The sequence below is a fragment of the Neovison vison genome, chromosome 5, assembly GCF_020171115.1.
Source record: "Neovison vison isolate M4711 chromosome 5, ASM_NN_V1, whole genome shotgun sequence".
Taxonomy (NCBI): domain Eukaryota; kingdom Metazoa; phylum Chordata; class Mammalia; order Carnivora; family Mustelidae; genus Neogale; species Neogale vison.
The window spans coordinates 41,728,258-41,747,322 of record NC_058095.1 but is presented as its reverse complement, the minus strand read 5'-3'; positions in this window follow the sequence as shown (position 1 = coordinate 41,747,322).

Sequence of the window (19,065 nt, the reverse complement as noted above, 5' to 3'; positions counted from 1 at the left end):
CTGGAACTCAATGGAAATGTTTTCCTTTACACTGTGAAAAACAATGGACATCTTTTCTAATGCCTGCACTAAGGTATTTGCTGGAAAGAAGACATTAAGCAACAGCTTTGATCAAAATGGGTATTTGTAGCAGGAATCATGGAATAAAAATCAACAATAGTTTCTTTTGATTTATTTATTGCAGATGTGCAGAGCATTAAACTTCTTATGCCAAGCAGCAATTTTACTGCGATAGGGGTACAATCATTATTCGCAGTATAATAGTGCACTCTGCAGGATTTCATTTCTAAATGCACAATGTGCTAATTATGCCTTGGAGAGAGACAGAGAAAGATGGAAAAAAGGAGGAAGGAGAGTAAATGAAAGAGTGAGAGAGTCGAGGAAAAGAAGGCACAATCAGAAAAGTGATGTGCAGGATAGTGGTCAAGAAGCCCTAAATATTGCCTAGCCCATTTCACCAGGATAGGAAGTCCTTAATTTGGAGGAAGAAGGGTTCTTCTGACTGCAAAGTGCCATGTATTTTAGGAGCCTGAGTTTGGCAGAGTACAGTTCCACCCTCTAAGAAGAAAATGACCAGTAACTTCTACTAGGTTATCTGAAAAAAACAGGTATGATTCAGTGCAGGGACTTCAAATTGGTATCATTTTCTTCCAGCTTTATGGGTGTATAACTGACGAATACAATTAGAAGACATTTAAAGGACACATTGTGACAATACGACACATGCATATATTGTGAAAGGATACCTCCTATCTAGTTAATGAATACATCCCATCACTCTCACGGGTATAGTTTGGTGACAACATTTAAATTCTACTCACTTAGCAAATTTTAATTATACAATACAGTGTAATCAACTATAGTCACCACGCCGTACATTAGATCTTCCAACTTAATTCGTCTTATAGCTGAGAGCTCATACTCTTTTACCAGCCTCTCCCTATTTCCCCCATAACCCTAGGACCTGGCAATGAGTTTTTCACTCTCTGTTTCAGAGTTTAATTGGGGGAGGGGTCCATAAGTAAGTGATACCATGCAATATTGGTATTTTTTCTATCTGGCTTATTTACTTGGCATAATATAGTCATAGCCCATCCATGCTATCACAAATGACAGCATTTCCTTCCTTCCCATGGCTGAATAATATTCCTTTGTGCATGCGTACGTGCACATGTGTGTGTGTGACATTGCACATCTTTTATATCAACTCATCCATCAATAGGCATGTAGGCTGTTTCCATATCTTGGCTACCGTGAATAATGCTGTAATAAACAATGGGAGTGCAAATAGTTCTTTGAGAGAGTAACTTCATTTCCTTTGGATATATATATACCTAGAAGTGAGATTGCTGGATCATTGGGTATTTCTATTTTTAATTTTTTTAAAAAGATTTTATTTATTTGACAGAGAGAAATCACAAATAGACGGAGAGACAGGCAGAGAGAGAGAGAGAGAGAGAGAGAAGCAGGCTCCCTGCTCAGCAGAGAGCCCGATGCGGGACTCGATCCCAGGACCCTGGGATTATGACCTGAGCCGAAGGCAGCGGCCCAACCCACTGAGCCACCCAGGTGCCCTCTATTTTTAATTTTTTAAGGACCCTCCATACCATTTTCCACAGAGGCAGCCCCAATTTAAATTTGCTATAGTGGTCCACCAAGGTCCTCTTTTCTACACAGCCTCACCAACCCTTGTTACTTCTTTCTGATGACAGATATTCTAACAAGTGTGAAGTGATAGCTCATTGAAGTTTTGATTTGCATTTCCCTGATGATTACTGATGTTGACCACCTTTCGCCTACCTGTTGGCCACTTGCATGTTTTCCTTGGAAAAAGGTCTACTCAAGTCCTCTGCCTATTTTTTTAATGAATTGGCTGTGGTGCTATTGAGCTGCGTGGGTTCATTATATATTCTGGTATTAACTGCTTATCAGACAGATACTTTGCCAATATTTTCTCCCATTCAACAGGCTGCCTTTTCATTTTGTTGAGGATTTCCTTTGCTGTGCAGAAGCTTGTTAGATATTGTGTTTTTTTTTCCTTTTGTTGTCAAATCCAAAAGATAATCTCCAAGACCAACATCAAGACGTTTACTCCCTGTGTTTTGTTCTAGGAGTGGAAAGGTTACAGAGCTTATATTCAAGTCCTTAATCCATTTCCAGTTAATTTTTCTGAGTGGTATAAGATAAAGGTCCACTTTTCTTCAGCATATGAATATCCAATTTTCCCAACACCATTTATTTAAGAGACTGTCCTATATCCCACTGCATATTTTAAATAGGTTTCATCTTCAGTGTTAATGCTGACTGATTCGTGCTACCTGCCAAGAGCATGGAGGGAAAGGGAGTGGCATCACAAGCGCTATGCATTTGTCATCTCTTAACAGGCAAAAAGAACGGTGAACTGGTAGAGGATCCATACTCAAAAAACATACCCTGGAACAGTGTCTGATACTTAACAAATATATGCTAGAATAAAAACTCATTTAATACACAAGCCTGAGAGGACTCCAACTTTGAATGGCAGTCAAATCTGCAGAGTGTCTCCCCAGCATCAATCTCCTCCAATTCTAACACCAACACTGAGGAGAAAAAGGTACTACAGATAACATGACAGAGTGGAAAGAGAAGCAGGAAAATAATATAGATCTGCATTTTAATTCAGGCTTCTCCATTTCATTTCTTCATTTTAAAAAATAACGTTTTTAATGACATAATATTATTAAATAATTATTATTGTAGTAATAATGACCTCTCAATGAATATAAGAATGTCTACTTCAGAATGTATTTTACATTGACTGACGGAAACCCTAAGTGTTAAGACACCTTGCACTTTCTACCTTCAGTGCCTTGGACCCTAAGACCATCATGCTATGAAGGTCGGTCTAGCCTAGTGAAGGTTAAAAGGTCACAGATAGAAGAATCAAACAAAGTGCCTCAACTGGCTTCAGCTGCCAAATATGTGACTGATGCCTTCTGGGAGACACCAGACTCATTGGAGCTATCCAGATGACAGCAACTGCATGAATGATTCCTGGTGAGACCAGGAAAAGAACCGCTGATATGTGACATCCACAGAATCATAAGAAATAAGCTGGGACGCCTGGGTGGCTCAGTTGGTTAAGCAGCTGCCTTCGGCTCAGGTCATGATCCCAGCGTCCTGGGATCGAGTCCCACATCGGGCTCCTTGCTCGGCAGGGAGCCTGCTTCTCCCTCTGCCTCTGTCTGCCTGTGCTCACTCTCTCTCCCTCTCTCTCTGACAAATAAATAAATAAAATCTTAAAAAAAAAAAAAAAGAAAGAAGCTTATTGTTTTACACCACTAAGTTTTGCATGTTGTCGTACACATTAAGAGGTAATTGATAACAAGAATAATGCAACTTTCTAAGATTGTAAAGGGGGGTAAATAAGATAATTATGTACAATAACAAAAATATAAGAAACCCAATAAAGGATAGGTAGCATTATTAGCTTCCTGCTTCATAGGTGAAATATTAGGCTTACCACAGTGGATTATTCAAAGTCACACAGCTTTTAATTGTGAAGCAATGCAGTACACAAATTAAAATCAAGAGGTCACACTTCCTGGTTCACCACTGCTCATTAATGGGAGAACTCTGCAATGCTCTTCCTCTGTGAAATGGAGCAGTAATCATCCTTGCCTGATAGGATAGATAGAGATATTGAATGTGTATCAATTAGCGTAGTGTCTGGAACATAAATAGCATTTAAAAATTGATATATAATGATTTTAGTGAAGGCTTCCATTTTAAAACATCAAGGACATTTTTAATTGCTCCTTTAACAAAGGTTACCATTAAGGGCCCTCAGGCCACGATAGGGTTTTATTCCAGTCCAGGTCACAGATTAGACTAAGAGCATGTGAGAGTTTGCAGTTAGGAAGTTCCAACCACAGAGAAGTGAATTTAGGACATCATAACAGAGAGTCTGTGAACAAATGACCCAAAAACAGGCATGAGTACATCTGGTCTTCTAGAGTATAGCTATGATTCAGAATTGGAATTAAAATGGGTAAAAAGGGGGCACCTGGGTGGCTCAGGGGGTTAAAACCTCTGCCTTCGGCTCAGGTCATGGTCCCAGGGTCTTGGGATCGAGCCTCAAATCTGGCTCTCTGCTTAGCAGGGAGCCTGCTTCCCTTCCTCTCTCTGCCTGCCTCTCTGCCTGCTTGTGATCTGTCTGTCAAATAAATAAATAAAATCTTTAAAAAATAATAAAAATAAAAAATAAAATAAAATGGGTAAAAAAAAATAGGAGATTAAAAAGTGAGTTCAAACTAAGAATATGAGGATTATCACTCAGTGAGTTGCCAGCAGTCCGGGGTCAAACAAAGGCTATTTGCTCCATGCTTTTTTTCCAAACATAATTGTGGGCATGTGTTCTTAAGAGTTGGGATCTATGTTAGTCCAGGTTATCCAAGAACTAGATGCTGAGATGAGATTAAATGTACAAGGTGTTATTCGAGAAATACCTAGCAAGAGAAAATAGGGAGGGATAGAGGGATGCCAGCAAACCCGTCAGACAACGACACAAGTCTGGCCCCAAGGGATGGTGAGAAAAGAAAGGCTTGATAGAAGCATTCTAGACTACCATGCTAAGGAAGGAAGACCTATGACAAAGCCTCCAGAGAGTACTTAATCAAGGTTGCCCATCAGAGAAGTCCCACACTTCCCAAGAATGGGTCTACCTTAGCATCCGCCATGGTCAGTCACTGGCTGGAAGCAACCATGGGAAGCATGACCTCTGCACAACGTGGCAAGAGATTTCAGAGCACAGCAGGTGGTGGTCTGCTCAATAACACTTTCCATAATTGGAAATCTGAAGGGAGCATTCACATAGCTGCCACAGTCCGCTAGAGAAAAACTGAGTTGAACAGGTGCAATGTCCACCAGGAAGTCACTAACATTCTGGCACACTAGTGTGTTTCAGTTGTAATAAAAAGGATGACAAACAAGTGATAACAGTACTCAGAGACCTGTCCTTAGTCTCACTAGAGAAGAGAAGGTGTCAGGGACTAGAAGCAGTTTGTCTTTGTTTTAAGATATTGGTTTTACTTCAAGTGACATCTCTTTTTGCATAATTGATAGACAAAGATCTGCCCAGACTTGGCTGAATAGAGTGTTAAAAAGGTATCAGTAACATTCAAATGGATCCTGTGACATCTCTGCTAACAAGAGTAACTGCTGCTCCACAGAGAGAAGGGAAAAGAAGCTGAATAGATGTCTGAAATCAAAGAATCTTTATCATCACCCATATTTCAAAGAATGTTATTTCATTATGATATGTGTGGGGATTTATATCTCTAAAAGCAATCAAAGAGTTACTGTGTTCTTCAAATGAAATTATATAGTATTTTAATATTGACAACACAAACCCATTTGCAATTTAATTCATCAAGTATACTTGTACCTTTGTTCCTTCCTCCCTCCCTCTCTTCTCCCTCTCTCTTCTTCTCCCTCTCACCCTCTATTTTTTTATATTCCCCTTTTAGGCCAAGCGAAATGTTGCACAATAGCCAGATAAAAGCTGGTGAAAACCACTTGCTAATTTCTAGAGTATACTATCCTGTTATTTCTACTGAGTTGGACATTTCATTCCTAGAAGTATTTATTAAGAACTTATTATGTGTTCAAGCCCTTCCTCTAGGTGTAGGTGGGAATACAGAAGAGCAAACCAAAGTCTGTCTCTTCAAAAAATTTTCTATTGGTACAAAGTTCCTTGAGGGCAAAGAATTTGTCTTTTAGCTCTAGAACCATCATATACTGTGGTACAGGTTGTTCACTGACAAAAAGGTGCCTAGCCAATGGAGTGGAGGTCTGAGATTACCCAAGCTCTGTTCATCAAGCTATACAATCTTACACAGAAGAAGACATACTTCTTTCAAGAGAAAGTGTGAATTTTTCTACTTAGCACAAAATTGCTGTACGACTACAGGTACCTTGAAAATAGCTCTGAACCTTGAGCTCAGTCTTCTGCACCTAGTGGGAACCCAATATTGATTGAGTAAAATGATTATGCATTGGAAGATGCAGTGTATATTCTATTATCCAAATGCATGGCACAGGAGATAGTTTCTCTCAGAGATCAAAATATGGAGAAACTGCCATAAACCATATCATTCTTAGAAAACTATCTTTGTAGCATAATCAATTCTCAAATATATACACGGATGATTCACAAGAGAGATAATTGAAAAGGTCAGAACAAAAGACACTGTGGGCTTTGAATGTAAATTGGATGACTTCTGAGACTCAGCAAAATTACTGCCGTAGTGCATTTTGCTCATTCTCATATTCAGGCAGATCTGTATGCTCCAATATTCATTGACTGGTAGCCAGAAAAGCAAGTCCTAGATTAGGAAGATGAAGTCTAACTACGGACAAATGCTTGTCAAAAAAATCAATCTACTGAAGAAAAGAATCACTAGCTAGCTAATAAGCACATGTAGTAAAATAGGCAAGAAAAATATATTCCCACAAAACTCCAGAGAAAGGTTGGCTGGCTAAATTAGACTTTCTCCAATAAGTTAGCAGGTAGAGGTGGAGACTGAGTGGAATGAGTTTTGTTTTTTGTTTTTTTTTTTAAGATTTTGTTTATTTATTTGACAGAGAGAGATCACAAGTAGACAGAGAGGCAGGCAGAGAGAGGGGGTGGGGAAGCAGGCTCCCTGCTGAGCAGAGACCCCGATGCGGGACTCGATCCCAGGACCCTGAGATCATGACCTGAGCCGAAGGCAGCGGCTTAACCCACTGAGCCACCCAGGTGCCCCAAGGAATGAGTTTTGACATAGGGAGATCAATGATAGCAAAGCACGAGATGTGGAACCAACAGTGGCAGGTATGCCAATGACAATACACCTGTGTAGGGAAACCCTAATCAAGAATTTCTGAAATGAAGCCAATACAACGTGGTTTTCACATTACCACATTCGCTGCCATATGTACAATCTAAATGAAAGAAAACATGAGGGGCTCTGTAGGATACTGTAAGAACTTTGGGCTTTATTATAAGTAAAACTGGAAGCCATCAGAGGGTTTTAAGCAGTAGAGTCTTCTAAATTGGACCGAAAATATAAAAAGTTCTCTGGCTGCAGTGTGAACATTTAACTGTAATAGGGCAAGGGGAAATGTATTATGTGAAGGCTGCTTCAGTAATCCAGGTGTGACATGGTGACTTGGACCAGTGGTGACAGTAGGGACAGTCAGATGTACTACATATAAACGTGGTATATTAGGTATAGCACGAATATAAATGCACTGAGTTAACAAAACCAAATTTTCAAATAATATATACACAATTGTAGTTGTGAAATTACCCTTTTTGATTTTATCACCTCCTTTTTTCCCCACTCCTCAAAACTGGAGAGGATTATACTGTCTTTGACTGAGAACTTACTTGAGCCCTTAAAAAGTAAGTTTCAAGGTTTTTTTTCCAGATTTTTCACACTTGAGAAAACAATGTAAAAACTACCTTTTTTTATTTTTTTGCCATCCTCCCCCCTCCAACAAGTCAGAAGAGGCATAATTTGGAAAGGGTAAGATGAAAGAACAAATGGAAATAAACTAGCCCAGCGCTGCATTATGATATATTGTCCAACTGGGACAGTTTTGAGGGATAATTTAAAATTGTGGGGTGCCTGGGTGGCTCAGTGGGTTAAAGCCTCTGCCTTCGGCTCAGGTCATGATCTCAGGGTCCTGGGATAGAGCCCCCATCGGGCTCTCTGCTCAGCAGGGAGCCTGCTTCCTCCTCTCTCTCTCTCTCTCTGCCTGCAACTCAGCCTGCTTGTGATCTCTGTCAAATAAATAAAATCTAGGGAAAAAATTAAAAAATTAAAAAAATAAAATTGTATGATTTTTAAAATGATTTACTGACTTCAAATTGGTTTTATTATACTGCTGGACCTTTATTTTTATTCAAAATTATTTTCAAAATGTAATTCTTAAAATTTAAATGTATTCCTATAAATGCAGATAAAACAGTATTATGATAAAACATTACTGATACTGACATAATAAGCAAAAAAAAGCAAAAGTAATGAGAAGAATATTTATTTTGGCATAGATTAATCAATTTCTTAGCCATATATATCTCTGACATCTTGCAACTGATACTGATCTTAATTTTTTTCCAAAATATTCTTATTGTATAACTTTCATTGTCCTCAATGTTGCATTTTATATGTATGAGATTTTAAATTGTTGACATTTTCAATTGACCCTTCCCTGTAGATTATAATGTTTTTAACTGAGAAAAATCACTCTCTGAAGATGTTGAGGTGTCTATTAAGCTGAGAACAACTTCTCATAAATGGATGTTATTTTCCATTCCAACTTTTTATCCTATAGATGTGTAAGTGCCTCAGAACAAATATTTTTATGAATATTGTACTTTTGCTTCCATTTACTTTTCTTAATCATCAAATCTCTGTGATTTTTCTTTTTGGTTATTTTGTATACTTTGCCAAATTTAGATACTGCAACTTTGCAGGCCTTTTCAATTTCATGTCATCTTAGTGGAGAATATAAATGTTTCCAATAAAAAAGTGTCAAAGTATTCATCCCATCTGTCAAGATATTCCAACGTGTAATTATCAAATTTCCAAATGAAGTCTTTCAAACCAGTGCTTCTCAAATTTTAATATAAATACAGATGCCCCCGGAAACTTATTAAAATGAAGATTATGATTCAGCATGTCTTGGGTGGGTGGGAGGCTGCATTTCTCAAAAGCTCCTAGAATCACCATCATCAAAGCTGCCTAGGACCACACTTCGAATAGCAAAGCTGCAATTTGGGCTTTTATTGCTTTATTTATTCAGTTTTTCCTTGCCATTTTGAGAGATCAATTTCCAAGGTCTTATTTGCAAGTTTGCCAAATACTTCAAAAGCTGCAGTTTTGGGGTATTCATGTGTTATAGATTTTGATTAAAGATTTTCAATTAATTTTGGATAAAATGTAAACAAATATTAAACAACTTACTTTCTTTTAAAAAGCAGCTTTAATACCATCACCATCATAAAACACTTAGTTCATTTCATAAAACACAAATTCATTACAAATCTCTGAATTTGGGTAACTTAGAAAGTAACTTAGAAAGGTAAGCATGTACTGCCATGCTGAAGAGTTTTTAAAAACTTAAGGTCACCTTCATTATAAAATAAAGCTGTAATTCTTTTATTCTAAGTGGATATATATGACAATATCACTTTGATATCTACAGCTTCCATTTTGATTACCATAATAGTACAATTTGTTTAGATGCAATTATAAATTATGTATGCACCACAACCAATTTCAAGCACATTTCTGCTTCATGGCGTCTTAAAAAGAACATTATTTTTACCACCACACTGTATGTCACTAAATCTGTGTTCTTATTTTCTCCACAAAACATTTTATATTAAATGTTGACAAATGCAAATTTATACTAGTATTCACAATACTGTCAGATGTTATAACTTAGAATGATTTTGATTCCATTAATTGGAATTTAAAAATAAGTTATTATTGAATTTATCTAAATTCATTCTCTACTTGAAGCATTTGTCGACACTGAGGAAAAGAAAACTGGTATCATTTATATCTTTGCAAAGTTCTGCTAATGAAGCAATTATATTAACAACTATTAATTTAGAACCATCATTTGATCTAAATGAAAAGTCATGCTTCACAGAATGAAATGTAGGTTTTCAATCATTGCTAACAGGGTAGTCTTCTTAAAGTAAGTGTTAACTTTTAAAGGGAAACACTGATGCTTCTTTAGCATGTTTCTAACTCCTGGTCAAATACTCATCGATATCATGACAATCCCTTTAGGGAATAATTTTCAACAAAGTCTCAAGAGAGTTTCACATTCATCAAAATCTTAACAAAAATTCCTATTTAATCTCTTATTATACATACCCTCCCCCCCCCTTTTTTTTTTGCTTTAGCTCATTGCAGTCAAGAATTTATTGCAAAATAAAAAAGGATAATGAAATAGTAAAATAACTTGTAGAGTCACCATAGAATACATGACAAAAACTACTGTAGCAACACATTCCAACAATTATTTCCCATACACATTTCCCATATCTTTAACCTACAATTCTGCATGTTTCCCAGTATATGTGAATAGTGGCCTAATGCTTTCTGCATCCAGCATCCCAAAGCAATACCACGGCTTGCTACACCAAGTAGCAAGCAGAAAAGCAAGCAGAAACAGTAGCAATAATCAGCTCTTCCATCATTGCCTAACTGCAGGTGTTAGCTGTCCCTAGATTCCCCTAGAAGAGTGCAGTTTGGTTCATCAACGAGCACTCTTAATGCTTTCTTTCAAAGGAAGGAGATAGGGTGTTCTGGGAATTTGGAAACAGCCAGAAAGGAGAAACCATTAAATATGAAAAGTGGATCGATGATGACCTATGTGTTGAAGTAAGAACTCTGTTCACTGTGCGTGCATCTCATACTTGACGTGGCAGAACCTGGGAGTAGAAATGAAATCAACCGAATGCACCGTGCTTATCTTAATGCAGCTATCAATAAAGTTATGCTTAAAAAAATAAGAACTCTAGGACAAATGCTGAATGAAACTGGATACAGTGATTAGAGCCAAAAACCATGACTGCCACAGGCAAAACATGAGGTACAGTCATTCTATTTATAATATGAAGTCTATCCCTACCGTAAGAAAAACCACTGTCTCAACTTATTAGGGCAGTTAGGAAATGTTTCTCTTGTGCCTTAAGGATTTAGATGGAATGCAGTATCTTTGTTTATGGGACAAATGTGGCCTGCAGACATTTTGCTGGCTTACACAGACTTGTTCTTTATTTGAATTACTTGCAAGAAATTAAATTGGGAAATTTCACGTAGAACTGTGGTGTTGAGCGAAGAGAAAGATCTGACAACTCTATGTTCACATAATCAAAAATCAGCTATAATGGCACAGAGCCATGTTTTCTTACAAACTCAAAGGGCACCCCTTGGCTTGTATCTGAAGGGAGATTAGTACAATGGAACTGTACCCATGTCATACAAATATGCTACCCCCTGGAACTGCACGACTCCTAAGGCCCCAATATCTACAAACGACACCTTTAGAAGAAACAGCTGGCCTTTGGTTTGTGCCAGCTCCCTACCAGATTCAATCAACTTCATCACGTGGCCATATGACCAATGGAGTTTTTTACCTCTAGTTTGGACTACAGGCCTCCGGAGAATTGTTTCTTTTTGAAAGGTAAGTATTGGTCTGATTTTATCATTGGCAGCTGGACAACCAAAATAAGAGAGTCTGCAACTCTTCCTGGTGGAAAATACTCTAAGGAAATTAATTGTCTTACACCACCCTGAACCGCTGTGTGGGTGCTCAGTAATAAAGCCACCCCCACTCCACTGCTCTTTACCATATTATTGAGTAGGACTGCAGAGACAAGGGCCACGGGTTCCATTCTGTTGAAGACCCCAGAGCCATTATTCCAAATATATTTTAAGCCAAATAATTTAAATGTTGGTATATGTGCTCCTTGTTGTTAGGGAAAAGCATGAATAACTTGAACCAGAGCAGATATTACAAGAAAGTGGTAGCCCCAGAAAGAGATTTATGTGAAAACAGGGATACAGTTAGGAATAGAAAACATTCCAAAGAAACCTCCCCATTCAAAATCAACCCTCATCCCTCAAAAGTTGAATTTCCTGGGTGTTTCCCACTATGGGAATAGCTGTATTTCACACTGTTTTGTTTTGTTTTGTTTTGTTTTGTTTTTTCTCTCTCTCACTGTAACTTCCTTCCATATAAATATAAAAATATTCCAGATTTTTAGTAAAGTTAATTATACCCATAAAGGCTTGCCTAACGATGTTTTGGACAACAACGCGGGAGTAAAGGCTAGGGTGATTTTCCAGTGCCCAGGAAGGGGGCCGAGCATACCACTGCTGGTTGTGTGTGGCAGATCTAGTGTGTTCAGCAGGGTGACATATGGAATACATTACTTTAAAGAGCTGCAACCTCTTGAATAACTCATGACTCAAGAAGAATATAAACTAACCCCTTACACTACTGAATGTAAGAGGAGATGCAAAAACAGACCAGATAGCAGGAGTACACATACATATATATACACATACACACACATATATAAATGTATATAAATATAGGTAGTATTATAAGTTTGGATTGCAAGCAATTCCTTTTGAAAGAAAAAGCTGCTTAAAAGATATTGGGGCCTTTATCTTGTCCTTGCAAAGTTTCTGGAGACTAAAGAGTCGCACCTTGCCTCTTCCCAACACTGGCATAGCCAATGAGTGACATTGTGTGCTCCAACTTTGACACCATAAGCAATGCAATAGTCATTCTCATTGCCAGCTTAACACCCTTGTTTGAATGGCTGGAATTCATCTTGGCAGATAACATATACTGAATAGTGTCAATACACAGCTTGTTAAATCTGACAATGGGTGCTCAGAAGATGTCAAAAGGAAACAGAACTCAACCTTTATGCCGACCCAGGTTGAATAACACTGAAGTGTGGTACGTTGGGCATATCTAAAAGGAGCTGTCAAACTTAAAAGGTTTAATATTAAATATTTCCCTACAGATCTCAAACGGACTACTATAGCTAGGCACTGGTACTTCTCTTGGGCTCAAAGCACTTGAAAAATAAAATTTATTAATCTACTAAAAATGCCCTGTGAGGTAAAGGGGACAGTGGAATTATTGCATGATCCATTATTTCCTTCTACAAATACCCATGTGATTCTATGCAGGTTTCCTCCATGGCTTTATCCTAAAGATGCATATAGGTTTCTCCCTGAGAACTGGTAGTAGGCTCAATAAGGACTATGTTGAGGAGGAGTCTGAGGCTACTTCCAAGCTAAAACTAGAGCATCACCATCAAGCAGGTCAGGGGGGTACGGGTTGTCAATGTTGCACAGAGGCCAAGTGTCAGCTGGGCACTGAACAGAGTATAGCACAGATACATTGTTTCTGTCTCTGTTCAGGGTCACAGCCAGTGTAGTTAGTATGCTGGTGAGCTGAGCACCAAGGAACTGAAGGTCGCCAGGGTGAGAGCAGGAGATCACAACTTCTAAAGCAGTAAACTCTGATGTGAAGAGAAAGGGATAGGAGGCCTATGTACCTAATTTGAAAAAAGCTGGGGGAGGGGCACCTGGGTGGCTCAGTCATTAAGCCTCTGCCTTTGGATCAGATCCTGATCCAGGGTTTCTGAGATCAAACCCCTGCATCAGGCTCCCTGCTCAGCAGGAAGCCTGCTCTTCCCTCTGTCCCTCCCCCTGCTTGTATTCTCTCTCTCACTGTCCTCTGTCAAATAAATAAATAAAATCTTAAAAAAAAAAATAGCATTTCTGAGGTCTACCTGGCAAGGTTATTTCCATCCAAGAATAGCTTGTATCCAACTCCTTTATATTTCTTATGCTTTTTTCCCCCCAACCTGGAAACCATTTTTGTTCTAGCCCTGGCAACCCACTTAGCTTACCTTGTATACTGAGAAAAATTATCTCACTTCATTCTGAGAAAGTAGTTTGGATGTCAATTCCAGCTTTCATGTGAATGGAAAGATTTTTTGGAATTCAGTTTAGAAAGTACAGAGAGTGGTGGAAGCTAATCTCCTGAACAACTAAGCAGTGAACTGCATCTCCGAAAATGATGGGGTGAACCCTAGATCAAAGAAAAAGTGTGCCTTCGTGTACTTAATAGGAAAATCTGGGTAAGGACAGAATTGATTGGGGAAAAAATTAATTTCTGGGTAAGGACAGAATTGATTGGGAAAAATTAATTAATTAAACATTAATTTCTTTTAATAGGCTCTGTATGTTTTTCTGAACAAATCCCATCTTGACTGAAAGAGGCTGAATGGTCCCGGAAAACACACCACCTCATTCTGCGCTGAAGCCTGATCATACGCCTGCAGTTAGCCTAGCGCCAAATGCACACACACTGAGACAAAAATGTATGCATCCTCACTACACCAGTCAGCCTTGGTGGTATCTCTGGCTTTCTCTTTGCATACTCTCTAAATTACTAGCTGACTTGCCAGCAGGCAGGAGACTTGCTGCATAATTCAAGTCTAGATTTCTGGAGGTTACAGACTGTGGGGATTCGTATCAGTATGATCAGGACAGCACCCAAATTTCCACGCTCTGATGGTGTTTCAAAACTGCTACCCTTCCTCTCTCCCACTCTATCGCCACAGGGCAGTGATGAGAGGGCTCTGAAGGGAAGAAAGAAGGCAGGGACGAAAACAGTGTTTCACAAAATCAGTAATTCCCTGGCCTCTGTCATAGTTTAGTACCCCAGACGTGTACGCACGGCACAATTATTTCAACAGCGTTATCCTTTAAGTAGACTCACTTTGTTTACTTCATCCTAAGAACTACCCTAACAACGCTCATTCAAATCTATAACTGATAAAACCAAAAAATGAGTCCACACACAGCCCCCAAATCATCTTAGGGGCCTCGTAAGTCACACTTTGGGAAATTCGCAACTGAAAGACATCCCAGCTGAGGGCTGCTAGAATCTCAGAGCCCAAAATACCCACGCCTGAGCTGGATGAAAAACGCAGGAATAGAGAACCCTCCCTCTTCTCATCTAAATAGACCCTCATTTCTCTCCACTTTTCCACATCCTTATTACCAGCAGTAATACTGGTCCTGGTATTTTCAAGTACTGGCAGCTGTGAGAAGAAATGTAAACGGGGAAGAAACAGGAAGAAAAAAAGAAAATGTATCTGACAACTAAAATGGAATCTGCTTGGTTTTTCTGCTGTTGCTGCATTTTGTGGGTTGAAAGGCTAATATCAAAATATTGTGGTTATAAAAACATCATAATTACAGAATTCTGAATCGTGTTTGTCATCACTCCATGCCTTTGTCTTTCTTTTAATCTCCTTAATGTACCATAATTATGTCTTCAGCGTGGGTCAATTATCTCTGAACTAAAAAACAAATTACCATCATTACCTCTGATTATTCTTCCCTTTTCTTTGATCCTATTTTGTTCAGCAACTGGAATTTTGTGTTCATTCAGCCCCTCTCTCCCCTAGTTGCGTGGCTGAGAGACAGTAGAAAATCATTCCACGGCCATTTCCAGTATTACCCTCTCCCTTCATCAAACATTTCTGGTGCCTACACATTACCAAAATATGTTCAAAGGACCTTATTACCAACATAGCTCCTGGCTAACACCACCTTTTAGACCCAGCACCCCTTTAATCTTTTGCTTCCCCACACTAACTACATTTACTAAATTCAAATTAGTACAAGACGACCCATTCGGACTACATTAATATCTTAGAACAGTGACTGCATCCTACTGTCAATAATCCAAAAATCAATGGGCCCCCAGGACTTAGGCGACACGGACAATTAACAAGGCTGGACTAGAGAAAGGATCTGTGAATTCTGAAGGACTACTCTGCTGTAGTTACAGAAACTAATGAAATTAGCATTTCTTTTGGTTGGAAAAGGAAGAAAGCCAGAAAGGGTATGAGAGAAATTATCTTAAGAAAGAGTACTTAGAAAATGATACTTGAGAAATAGAAATATACATGTTGTCTTGAGGAGGCTTTTCTAGATAGGCATCCAGAAGACTAAGAAGCAAGGCAATGTGCTTTTGCTTTCTCTTTGTGGAAAGAGAGGTGAATAAGCGTTGGGGTAGCCATAGTGATTCATTGCTCTGGGCTGTAATTTCTGGTTATGGGACACCAGGCAACATGGTGATTTTTCTCACCCCATACTGACAAGCGGATAGTGAAATGGAAGAACATTCTTGACACTTAGTACACAGACTCTCAGTATTCAGGTTATTTGTGCAGCAAAGTACAAGTGGGAAAGGGGGTTTTACAGCAGCGATTTCCTCTAACTCAGGTTGGCTGGAGCCCAAGTATGTAATCAAAATTTTCAGTTTTACCAAATCTTTGTTTCATCTCTGCATGTTATGAAACATTTTTCCTATGCTGATTATTCCCTTTCTCAGCGCACTAACTCTACAGTGAGGGGTGGGAACTAAAAAACACAGTCCACTGGGGCACCTACTCTGCAAGCAAGAACAGCTTGATGTGTTGCAGGAACCATGATAGAGCCCTCTAAGTCTGTGTTTAATATAACCATTAGATTAGGGACAGGGCATGGAAAACCTATGGTCCTGGAACAAAACTGAAATACTTCACCTTTTAGAAGAATAGCATTTTCAAAAAGAATCACTTGTTAATAATTGAGGCCATGATGACAGAAATAGAGATCACAAGCCCAAGCTAGGATTCTCACATGCCTTGTCCTAGCTGAGTGACACTGAGGTCACATAAACTATGACAGTCCCTACTCTAGCTCTACCAGAGGATTTCTGTACCGATGCTCAACATTAAAACACTGTGTCAATACAAGACGCTTGCTATAGCCTGAATGTTTCATTAAATCCCAATATGGGGGCACCTGGGTGGCTCAGCGGGCTAAAGCCTCTGCCTTTGGCTCAGGTTATGATCTTAGGTCCTGGGATCAAGCCCCACATTGGGCTATCTGCTCAGCAGGGAGCCTGCTTCCCCCTCCCCACCTGCCTCTCTGCCTACTTGTAATCTTTCAAATAAATGAATAAAATCTTATTTTTTAAAAAAATCCAAATATGACTTGAAGTTTTTGAAAAGTAACTAGGTCATGAGGGTGGGGCCCTCATGATGGGATTAGTGCCCTCATAAGAGACACCAGAGAGCTTGCCTCCTCTCCCTCTGTTCTCTGCCACCTGAGGATACAAAGAGACAATGGTGATATATAAACCAGGAAGAATCATAGTGCCACCTTCATCCTAGATGTCCAGCCTCTAGACCTATGAGAAATATTGGTTGTTTAAGCCACATCTGTGGTAATTCATTAAAAAACAGCCCACCTGGACTAAAATCCTTAATAGAATGAATTTGCTGACCACTATTCTAGAAGCTTGGGATATAACAGTGATAAAAATAGGAAAAGAAAAATCTCTGCCTTCATGGTGTTTACATTCTAATGGGGCAAGACAGTAAATCTGCTTAATAAAAAAGTTAATCACAGAATGAAGTGTCATGGGACACTTCAGGGTAAGGGGGACTGGGTATGTGTAAGGGGAGGGGTCGCAAGTTGTAAAAGAATATTCTAAGTAGTTCTCTAAGTAATCTCACACACAGATTAAGAATAGAGAGAAGCTGGCCTGGGGTTTTAGAGGCCATTGTTGAGATCTCTGGTTTTTACTCTAAAATGGAAAGCTACTGGCAGAATTTATTTATTTATTTAAAGATTTTATTTATTTATTTGACACAGAAAGAGATCACAAGTAGGTGGAGAGGCAGGCAGAGAGAGAGAAGAGGAAGCAGGCTCCCCACTGAGCAGAGAGACAGATGCAGGGCTCGATCCCAGGACCCTGAGATCATGACCTCAGCCGAAGGCAGACGCCTTAACACACTGAACCACTCAGGTGCCCCTGCTGGCAGTATTTAAATGGAGAAATGTCATGATCTAATTTGTTTTTTGTTTTTTGTTTTTTGTTTTAAAGATTTTATTTATTTATTTGACAGAGAGAGATCACAAGCAGGCAGAAAGGCAGGCAGAGAGAGAGAGAGGAGGAAGCAGGCTCCCCGCCGAGCAGAGAGCCCGACGCGGGACTCGATCCCCGGACGTGAGATCATGACCCGAGCCGAAAGCAGCGGCTCAACCCACTGAGCCACCCAGGTGCCCCGATCTAATTTGGTTTTTGAAGGACCATTCTTAGGGGGAGGGGGATAGGGTTATGGACAATGGGGAGGGTATGTGCTATGGTGAGTGCTGTGAAGTGTGTAAACCTAGTGATTCACAGACCTGTACCCCTGGGGCTAAGAATACATTATATGTTAATTAAAAATTTAAAAAAATTTAAAGGACGATTCTTTAAAAATAAAGGACCATTCTTGCTGTTCTGTTGAAAATAAAGTGTAGTAAGACATGATAAAAGCAGGGAGATGTGTTGGGAAGCTTTTAAAATATAGTAGGCAAAGGTAATGGTAGCTTAAAAGATGCATGTAGCAATGGAAATAGTAAAAATTGACTTGGGATATTTTGAAGGATGCGCTGATAAATTAGATGAGAGGTACAGAAGAGGAAAAGAAGTCAAGAACCATCCTGAAGGTTTTTGACATGACCTAGAAGACCAGAGCTGCCATTACCCGACGACTGGGGCTGAAGGAGAGGTGCATTAGTTTCCTAGGACTGCTGCAACTAATTACACCAACTTAGTGACTTAGACTAGAAATTTAGTCTCTCACAGTTGTAGAGGACAGAAGTCAAGCAACGCAACGCTCTCTCCAAAGGATCCAGGGGAGAATTTTCTTTTGCCTCTTTCACCTTCTGTGGCTCCAAGAATTCCCCGACTTAGGAGTGCATAACTACATTCACTGTCTCTGTCTTCACACAGCCTTCTCTTCCTCTGTGTGTCTTTTCTAAGAACATTTTCCATTTGATTCAGGGCCCCAGAATGATCTCATCTCAACGAGATGATGAAATGATCCTTAATTTAATTATATCTGCAAAGACCCCTTCTCCAAATAAAATCACATTCACAGATTCCAGATCAACATATCTTTGGGGGAAGGGTACCATTCAACCCTCGTAGAGGGGAAGAATGGAATTCTACTAGACATTAAGGTTGACACTCCTCTTAACTGAGCGGGGACGGGGAGTAGATAGCTTAATATGTGGACCTAGAATTCAATCACATGGTGGTGGAAGCCAAGAGTTCCAACCAGTTCTTTATTGGTGCTTGTTCAGATGTCACAGGGGTGTCTCATATACAATGGAGTAACTGGTAAATGGTCCTTGATATAAAATTATATATACACTGCCTACGCCATCACCAATGTTGATGCCCTTGGATATAACACAAACAGCCGCTGCCTTTTCCTTTGAAAGGTGGCATGGATTTGACTAATCAAGACGAGATTTTTGGGGGGGAGAAGGAAAGTGACATTGTTTTCCTTCAGTGATGGGAGGAAAAGGAAGCTTAGCAAAGGGCAGATAAAGTACTATGTAATGCCACGGTCAGAGTGTCCCTGACTCC